The following is a 10,847-nucleotide window of genomic DNA, read 5'->3' as shown; positions in this document are numbered from 1 at the left end:
GAGGCACCGCTCGCTGGAAACAGGCCACACCCAGCGGATCCAAACAACAATTACAGGTTGAAGTCGGCCCACTGACAGTTCTTATTGCGTACTTCTCTGTCCCCAAAATTTCCATTTGCTAAAGCCTCATTGTCGCACTGAGTGAAATGTGGATTTAATTTCTTCTTGGACTGTTTGTTTTATCTCAGCGCTAATCCTGGTTATTTTTACCATGTGTTTAAACATAGCATACACAATGTTCTCTGATTTCTACACCATGTGACACAAAGCCATAAATGTGGCTTTGAAACAAGTTACAGACACTCGAGAAGGTTTGAACCAGTGGCGGGAAGTAGCAAAACACCAAAACTACTTTGTGAGTGTACTTGGGACACTTTTCTGTTGTGTGTGCTTTTACTGATTACTTTTACTCCATTAGAACATAAATTAATTAAATGGGGAAAAAAAAGGAAATGCAGAGAAGCCTTGAGTAAGAGATTGGGATTGTATCCAGGAAAAAAAGTACAAAAAAACACGGACAGGAAAGACATAAAAGGAAAACGATGAAGCAACAGATTCTCGTGGCCTAATTTCATAAAATTGTTTGTTGCAAGGATAATTTATGGGGAATGCAATGTCTTGTGCAAGCCTAAAAATCATGGTGTTGAAAAATTCTCATTCAGGCATCATAGGCGGTTTTGCAGGCCCGCAAGTGGTGGCAGCTGCCACCCTTACCAATGCCTGTTTGGCACTGTAGGCTGTTGGCAATGAATCCATGAAAACTACATTCAAATTGTTACCACAGACAGTCAGGTAATTTCTATTATATGTGTGGTTGCTCTAGCCCCGGCTGGGGTCACCAACACGGTGCCGGCGGGCACCGGGGAGCTCTCGAGGACGACATGAGTAGCCCGCGGGCCTATTCCAAAAATAGCTCACCACCCTTAAATGCAGTTTTAGATTTATTTTTTCAACACACAGCCTTGTTTTACAATTGCACACTGATGCAGAATTCCATTCATCACACACACACACACACACACACACACACACACACACACACACACACACACACACACACACACACACACACACACACACACACACACACACACACACAATCAGGCCCGCAGGATAATTTAAAAATGAAATAAAATGCATAAAAGACACAGAATTAATATTTTAATAAGGTGCAATTCATTGAGTATCCGCTAGGGGACACTGTTTTGACCAGAGAAGAAGAGAACAGCAGCCTCAGTCCGTCACTGAGACAGACCCATGACAGCAGACGCCATTTCCTTTTAGCCGAAAAAAGCAACCATGTATAGGAAGGCATTTTTTGCCGAAAAAAACGACCATATACAGCAAGGCGTTTTTCGACGGAAAAAAACGACCATGTATAGTAAGGTGTTTTGAGCCGGAAAAAAACGACCACAAAGAGTAAGGCATTTTTAGCCGAAAAAAACCGACCATGTATAGTAAGGCGTTTTTCGACCAAAAAACCAACCATGTATAGTAAGGCATTTTTAGATGGAAAAAACGACCATTTAGAGTAAGGCGTTTTTACCCGGGAAAAAAACGACCACGTATAGTAAGGTATTTTTAGCCGGAAAAAACGACCACGTATAGAAAGGCGTTTTTAGCCGAAAAAAACCGACCATGTATCTAGTCAGCCGTTTTTCGCCGAAAAAAACCGACCATGTCTGGTAATCCATTTTTAGACAAAAAAAAAAAAAAAAACACCACTGATAGTAAGGCATTTTTAGCTGAAAAAACGACCATGTACTGTAGATAGAACGGCGTTTTTACCCGAAAAAAACTACTGTGTAACAAGGCGTTTTTAGCCGAAAAAAAGGACCATAAATACTAAGGCGTTTTTAACTGAAAAGAAATGATCATGTATAGTAAGGCATTTTAACCCGAAAATAACGACCATGTATCATAATGCGTTTTTAGCCAAAAAAACAACCGTGTGCAGTAAGGCGTTTTTAGCCGAAAACCCCCCACCATGTATAGGAAGCATTTTTAGCCGAAAAAAAAAACGACCATGTGTACTTTGGCATTTTTAGCCGAACTCTACATAGTCGGGTTTTTTTTCGGCTAAACACGCCTTACTATACGTGGTTGTTTTTTTCGGCTAAAAATGTCTTACTCTTCGTGGTCGTTTTTTTCGTTGAAAAACAGCTTACTATACATGGTCATTTTTTAGGCTAAAAACGGCTTACTATACGTGGTCGTTTTTTTTCCGGCTAAAAACGCTTTACTCTACATGGTAGTTTTTCTCGGCTAAAAACATCTTACTATATATGGTTATTTTTGTTGTTGTTGTTAAAACGCCTTACTATTCACGGTAGGTTTTTTTTACGGCGCAAAACACCTTTCTATACATGGTCGTTTTATTTGTCGATAAACGCCTTCCTATACATGGTCTTTTTTTTTTTTGTCTAAAAACGAATTACCGTACTAGACATGGTCGTTTTTTTTCGGCTAAAAACGCCTTACTACACACGGTCGTTTTTTTCGGCTAAAAACGCCTTACTATATATATGGCCGTTTTCTTTGACTAAAAACACCTTACTACACATGGTCGTTTTTTTCGGCTAAAAAGAAATAGCGTCTGCTGTCATGGGTCTGTCTCTGTGATGGACTGAGGCTGCTGTTGTCTTCTTCTCTGGTCATTAACAGTGTTCCATTGTGGATACTCAATGAATTGCACCTTATTAAAAATATTAATTCTGGGTCTTTTATGCATTTTTTCATTTTTAATGATGAGAGATTATTTTGCAGTTAGTCGTTCAGACAAACGTATAAAAAAAAGACTGCCCATGACACTAATCAGAGTAGGTATGTCCATTGGTTGTTAATAACAACACCATAACTTTTGGCAAACTGGCATCAGACTCAACGCCCAAATCTGTTGTGCTACATTTTTTTTTGTTGCCCCCAATGGCAAAGAAGATCTGCCCTCTTCTCTAATCGTTTTTTTTTTCAGCTAAAAAATGTTAAAGTGTGTATGCTACAAACGAGTAGCACAATTTGTTATTTGATTTTGTCAGAAGCTGGAGAGTCACGGGCACAGCCATGCTGCGCCATAAAAAAACTAACAACACCTATCCATCCGTTTTCTAACAACACCTATCCACCCGCCGCAATCCTGTTCAAGATAAGCGACGGGTGTTGGAGCCTATTCAAGCTATCTTTGGGCACATATAGAGATGACCACCCGTTCACACCCACAGCCACACTGTCACTGAGTGGAAACAAATCCCGTCAATCAAGTCAAGTGAGTGTACCACTACACCATCAGCGACTGAACAAACAGAACAATCGTAAAAAGAAAACACCCGATAGTGATATTCTGTGTCGTGCTCTTCTCTCAGGACGTAGACAACAAAGTTCAAATGAGATGGAAATTGAGCAAATAAGAACTTTATTTTGTTATGCATGTACAATTGACTTTTTAACACAGTTATTCTCAGCAAATGAAAGAATAAAGAGGCATTTGGTCCACCCTTTAGTAAATATTCCTTTCCAAACAGGAAGTCTTTGCAGTGTGTCTGCTATGCATGTAATGAATAGGTGATTCATAAGTGCCTGCTATGAAATATTCTTTTGATCCGTCGGCCAAGAAAATGATCTGACCAATAAAAGGGCTGCATGCAGACACCCACATCCCGCTGAAACCCTTCCGCATGCATGCGGTGTGACGTCAGGACGTTGTTGACTCCAAAGAGATGTGGGAAGATATAGACTTGCACTTGCCCCTCCCGATTCGAGACTTCTTGGAAAGCAGTCTAACTTCAGAACAGTTTCAGAGAATGCTCGCCACAGTGAAAGAACTGCACAGAAAATGTTGACAACAAAATTCTGAACGTGGGGAGGAAAAAAATGGCAATAAAATACATCCCAAAATAAGCTGGAAAAAAAAGAGTAGCCTTGCAATTTTGTTTTGCCTTTCAAGTTTTTACAAAATGTACTTTGTGTTACTTTGTGTTGTTTCTCTTTGTTTAAGACCTCTGCAGCATGCTTTGTTTGCCGCTGATGTTCACAAATGCGTGACCTCACATGGTGAATTTTAACCGATAAGTCAATGGTCAGTGTATGTAGCACTAATCACAGACAGTCAAAATGAGATTTTTGGAGATGATGACCAAACCAAAGAGAAAAACAACAACACACACTAATTATCAAATCAACACCTGCGTGCCACTAGCGCCATTGAAAGCAGGCATCATTTTGCTTCTTTGGCAGGCGAGCGAGACGGTTTATTTTGGACTACAGCACTATAGTTTCACTCCGAGGCAGAACAAGTCGACCAACTCCTTATGTGAGCAGAAATCCAAATGCCATACAGACATACAAGAGCTGATATTACACATAGAAAACAATTTGTGCCTAAATGTACGTTGAACTCGGTGAAGGAACAATACGAGTGATTAGATTTCTAATTGGCTAAAAATGAATTTCACAACCTAGATGTTAAAAGGATACCCTTTCTCCACTTAGTTTAAAAGCGCTGAGATTTGTGTCATTTTTGCCAAACATTTTGGGGGCCCCTCTGAACTTCCTCCAAACTAGTCGTCACACAGTTCGAACATTTTTTTTGATTGATATGTGAATGCCCATCTCCCCACCCCCACCATTGACAAACATGGCATGGGACCCTACCCTACCCTAGTAGCAGCAGCTAATATAATGTTTCTCACTTTATTTTTTGGGTTTTGGTTCATTTATGTGATTGAGAAAATTTCAGACAGCAGAACCCCCCCCCCCCAAAAAAAATTTTTTTTGGAATCAAAGACTCTAAATTGTCCATGAATGTGAAAATGAATGGTTTTCTGTCAAGGTGTGCACTGATGTCGACCAGTCTAGGGTCTTCCCCGCCTCTTGCTCAAGATTAGCTGGGAAAGGCTGAAGCTCAACCCGGCTGTGACCCGAATGAGGAGTAACAGTTGAGAAAATGGATGGAGGGGATTTAGAGAACATGAACTCAAAAGAGGGCTTCCTGTGTGACAAATGTCAGAGGCATTTATGAAGCAGTGAGTGGAATCAGCCAGTTGAAACCCAGTGGTGTTGGTTCGACAGTGCGAATGTATTCTCTGAGTGTTATTTGCGTAGAAGGCATACTGTAACGCAAATCTTTTCCTCTCCCTTGCACGTGGTGAGGATGTTTGGATGGGGCAGCTGGCGGCATGCCAGGTCTGGAATGAGAAATGTACTCACCATTATGTGACAAACATAAAAGCGGCGCAGAGGAATTTATTTTTCTTGGAAAAATGTATAAGATTAGCAAGTAGTCCTGAGGCCGAGCATGAAGAAAACAATAGTAGAGGTAAGCTGATGAGAGAGGAGTACCTTTTCACATTCTGTTTACCAGCGCTAAAGGAACACCATGTGCAAGAATGAAAAGGTGTGTGTGTGTGTGTGTGTGTGTGTGCATATGCGTATGTGTGTGTGTCTTACAGTAAAGAGCAAGGAGGAGCATTGAAATAGCTCCAAAATGAAAAAAACCCCAACAATAGTAACTGTGAAGAGAACAACTTGAAAGAGGAGGCTAATAAACCAAAAATAAAAGCACGACAGGATCTCTTACTATGGTCCGTGAAAAATAAAGTCAAATGACAATCATTTGAAGGAGCATAACGTCAGCTAAGAATTCCTGTGCTTTAGACTGCCGCACGTTATGACAATGCTCTCCTGCTTTTGTTTTTTGTTCCCCTTACAATGGTGAAATAAGCCAGCGTGATGAAGAAGAAAGAGTAAATCAGCTCTGTACATGCTGAACACTACAGTGAGCCACTGCTATTTGCATGGGAGTAGGTAGTCGGCCATACAGTGCCCGCAGTACATGTATGGCCGACTTTGCATCATCCGCAACGGGAGATCTTGCAGGTTACTTTTATAAACATACTTTGGACATGCCAATTTCATGCACACAACTCACCAGGTCAATTTCTGCCTCTGTATCCGCTTGGACCACCCTAATTTTCAAAAGAAATGAGGGAAGTCGCTTCAATTGGCCGGGAATCAGCAGCATTCTATCCCACAATGGCGCACAATGGCACAAAGGACTTCTTCCACCTGTGTGTTAAGGAAAATACCAAAAGGAAGAAATTCCATCCATGCTCACCGCGCTAGACTTGCGCTGGGCATGAAAATAGCGCCCCGTGAGTTATTTTCCTTATATATTTGTTAAACATGATAACACACCGACTTTATCTTTTAAGTTTATACTACAGTCATACCTCGGTTTTCGACCATAATCCGTTCCAGAAGGCTGTTCGAAAAGCGATTTGTTCGAAATCCGAAACTATTTTATTATCCCATGATTAGGGGCTAATACACTATGCAGAAACAACATAAAAAAGTCACATTTGCATAAATCACAACAAAAATGCCCCTCATCTTTTTTTTCTTTTTTTCAGGAACTGGGGGACAACGAAAAATCACTTCCGCTGGCGCTTATTCCGCCAAGTGTTTCAAAGTTGACATTAGTCCGCCAGCGAAAATGGAAGTCCATCGGTGACGGATTGACGGACAGGTATAAATGCCCACCTCTTAATTCTGAAGTTCAATACGGTGTGACATGCAGGACTACTTGGGGTTCAATTTCAGTTTTCCATTCTGTTCGGAAAGCGATTTCAAGTGTGAGGTCTTGAGCTTTGAATCATTTTCCCCTCTTATCCCCTTTATGATGCTGCCTTGGGAGGAAAAGGCTGGAATCTGACGTCAGATTTTATGGGTAAGTAAACAAAGGCTAAGCGAGGGAAGAGCCCTCAAGTCAACAGAGCTGTTGTCAGAGTTAACAGAGAAAAACAGGGCTGATGGTCAAGTTTGAAGAGACGACAGACAGAGTAGTGTTGTTTTTTTTGTTTGTTTTTTTTAACACAGCTAACCTTACATTGTCATTCGTAAATATTGCTTTTGATCCTACCATTGGTTCATGAGGACTCACGTCAAGGAAGTGGGGGCTTGCATGTCTCATGACTTAGTGTTAAAGAGTGCACGTGGAGTTCTGCACGTGGAGCTGTGCGCTGACTTGCGTGGGCCCTCTCTGGCCAACTTTCTTACGTCAGTGTGAATGAAGTTCAGCAGAAACGCTGAAATATGTATACGTAGCAGAAAGTAACAAAGGTGACTTAAGGAGATTTTTTTCCCTCCATATTCTGAAGGAATGTTTCTTAGAATTCAGCAGTCTATCATTCTGTCACGGCATGTCTGTCAGGCAACTCAAACACAGTTCATGCTACTATTTACTCTTAGTCTAGCTGCAAGGAAGATTGCAGTGTCACAAGGCACTGATCCTAAGGACAGGTGATTGAAGTTATTGACAATACTCTCTTGATCCATTACAATCTAAAGTAATAGCAAACTTCCAAAGCATGGGTAAATATGAACTGGGGACCAATTTCAGTGTTTTCATCATCTATCCATCCATTTTCTGATCCGCTTATCCTCACAAGGGGTGCAGGGGCCTATCTCAGCTGTCTTCTGGCAGCAGTGAAATGGTTGCCAGTCAATCGCAGGGCACACAGAGAAAACCCACGCAGGCCCGGGGAGAACATGCAAACTCCACACAGGTAGGCCGGAGCTGGAATCGAACCCGGTACCTCTGTACTGTGAAGCCGACGTGCTAACCACTGGACTACCGGGCCGCTAGTCACAGTTTCTGAGACCAATTTCAATAGTTCCTGTTTCAGTGCAGGACAAAAAATTAAACCGCTACTAGGCAAAGACTGTATTATTGCATGCCTCACCCATCCACAGTATGAGCTAAATTTATTCTTTGCTCATATAACTGATCACATATGTTGATCAGTTATGTTGCTTGCGATAAGTACGGTAAAGAGTATTTATGGTAACTGTGTACTGATACTGGATGAGAACCCATTAAGTCTGCGTCATGGTTTTATGCACCTAATCTCAGGTGTCATAAAGTTGACTGGTGTGTGAAATTCAAAGAGGAAGGAAACAGAAAGAGCAACGGAGATAGAAGCAAATCTGTTTGTGGAGGATTTAAATACAGCCTCTATCACTGGGTCTGAAGGTCTTGAGTCACACAATTGACTTTATCATTGGCAACAACAGACTCAGGCATACATAACTCGTGCTGTGACTGAGCTGTTACTGGTTAAATTTTCTTCTCATATATCATAAGCCAGTCACGAGAGTCCGAGAAATTCTCTTGGCCGAGTATTGTGCAAGTAGTTTAAAGATTTTTTTAAAATTATTACAATAATAATAAAATATCCAGCTGCTATTTGGCAAAAAGTTAAGATCAAAGGTGTTATTGTTAAGTTAATTTTTGCTGATGTCAATGGAAACAGGTTGTGGTTATTTGACTTACTACACACTTCATTTCACATGGTGACACTTAAGCATCCATGCCTTGACATTAATGATACATAAACTGCTGTCACTTGCATTCATTTAACAAAAAAGGAAAAAAACAGTCTGCATTACAGTCAAGTCATTGTTGCAATGAAACATTCTGAATGAGGAAGCTGTACATGGAAAATTCAGTTGCCCCTCCGTAGCTGATGAAATCAAGAGTAATGCTCCTCTTGACAGATCCGATTCGATCCTTATCGTGGCACATGAGCTGTGCCCAGTCATCTCACAAGCATGTCACAATAGACTCGAAAGGCACTAACTCAGCAAAGGCCTCCCCGAACAAACAAACAAACAAACAGTGTTTGTCAGTTTGTTTCGGTTTCCAAGTCAGCAGGCTTCTTGCTGATTAAATGCTAACGGTTGCCAGGGAGGCTCTATCACTTCTAGTGGGGACTTACATGTCAAATAGTGAAAATAACTGATTAGATTTACAGCTAGATCTGGATTAGTACCAGAATGAAATGGGTTCTTTAATGTCCCAATGGCCATGCCTCTATAAACTTGCATGAAGTTGCATCATGTTTGCATATTGCTCATAAAAGACTGGGTGGAATTTCTCTCGTCATCTGCTGTATGTATGCGTGTACATTCAAAGAATATGGAGGTGGGTGAAGTTGTGGGGAGAATCACTTCTGAAAAACTTAGCGGGCGTGTCTAACGGATTTGACCAGTTCAAGTCAATGGAATGTGCCTGCCATCCTCAATTAATCAGAGCTGTTCTGCTTTGTAAAAACAAGAAACATTGAAGAAATTGAAGTTTGTTGATAATACTTGGACTTCTTCATAAAGCAACCTAAAAGTATAGTCAGTGTTGCGATTGGATGGTGACCAGTCCACCACGTAGTGTAGTTTGATCCTCTGGCTCAGGGGTGTCAAACTCATTTCACATTGTGGGCCACATACGGCCTCGGTAGATGTCAAACGGGCCGGACCATTAAAATTTTCCATACTCTTCTATTAATAACCACAGTAACATGTCTTTCCTTTGTTTTGATCTAAAGTAGTACAATAATATTTGGAAAATGTTGAATTTTAATGAACATATTTTTTATAAAACATTTCATGAAGCACCTTAGATTTCCTTCGACAAATGAGCAATTTACTTTTATCATTCACATATATGCATTGCACCTGATCCTACTGATTGTACTAAGGCACAAAACTTTAACAAGTAATATGGCATTGGAAAATATAGCAATGCATTTTAAGATTAAACAAGATTTACAAAGAAAGGAATTTTTAAACCATTTACACATGTGCATATAAAATTTAATTTAATCCCTGCCTACACCTTTGAAACTAAGGAGATTGCTGTTAAATGTGTAAAGAAGAAAGTATTCATATGTCCTTGATAGCGTCTTCTGTGTTGGGTCTGTCTCAGTGACAGACAGACTGCTGTTGTCTTCTTCTCTGATCAAAACAATGTTGTCTTGAACTCTGATCAAAACAGTGTGTCCCCTAGCCGATACTCCATGAATTGCACCTTATTAAAAATATTCATTCCGTCTCTATGCCTTTTTTTCACTTTTAAATGATCCTGCTGGCCTGATTGAACCTCCTGGGGGGCTGGTTCCGGCCCGCGGGCCATATGTTTGACATCTGCTCTAGCTCAAAGCCAGCTAGGTTAGGTTGCAGCTTACCTGAAACGCAAATATAGACAAGCACTGTAAAAAAAGCCCCCAAAACAAAACAAAACAAACAAACAAAAAGATGAACCAGAACCAGAATGAAGGTTAGCATCAGCTTTATTCATTCATTTATTCATCTTCCGAACCGCTTGATCCTCACTAGGGTCGCGGGGGGTGCTGGAGCCTATCCCAGCTGTCGTCGGGCAGTAGACGGGGGACCCCCTGAATTGGTTGCCAGCCAATCGCAGGGCACACAGAAACGAACAACCATTCGCACTCACACTCACACCTAGGGACAATTTAGAGTGTTCAATCAGCCTGCCACGCATGTTTTTCGAATGTGGGAGGAAACCGGAGTACCCGGAGAAAACCCACGCAGGCCCGGGGAGAACATGCAAACTCCACACAGGGAGGCCGGAGCTGGAATCGAACCCGGTACCTCCGCACTGTGAAAGCAACATGCTAACCACTGGACTACCGGGCCGCCCGCATCAGCTTTATTGAATTCTAATTCTATTTTATATATATATAAAATATATAAATCAGCATATATTGTATTGTATAATTCAAAAACAAACATGTGATGACAGCTTCGACAAAGTCCAATTTGGCACGGGCATGCTTCAGGTGTTTTTCCCATTGACACGTGCGGCCTTGCTGTTTGTCTTGGCGAACACGCCATTAGACTTTTAGCGAGTGGATGTGACTTGGTGGAATCATGAGGATGACAACCATCCCGGGCCTCCGCCCGCCATCTCACAGCATAACGCTACTTCAGAGGAGCTCCCGTTGCTTCCATGTCAGAAGGCAACAAAACAGACTTCTCCCTCAGCAGCCGATTCCTCA

Source organism: Hippocampus zosterae, chromosome 8 (assembly GCF_025434085.1).
Source record: "Hippocampus zosterae strain Florida chromosome 8, ASM2543408v3, whole genome shotgun sequence".
NCBI classification, from domain to species: Eukaryota; Metazoa; Chordata; class Actinopteri; order Syngnathiformes; family Syngnathidae; genus Hippocampus; species Hippocampus zosterae.
The sequence above is the reverse complement of the archived record's forward strand: the minus strand, read 5'-3'. Positions refer to the sequence as shown.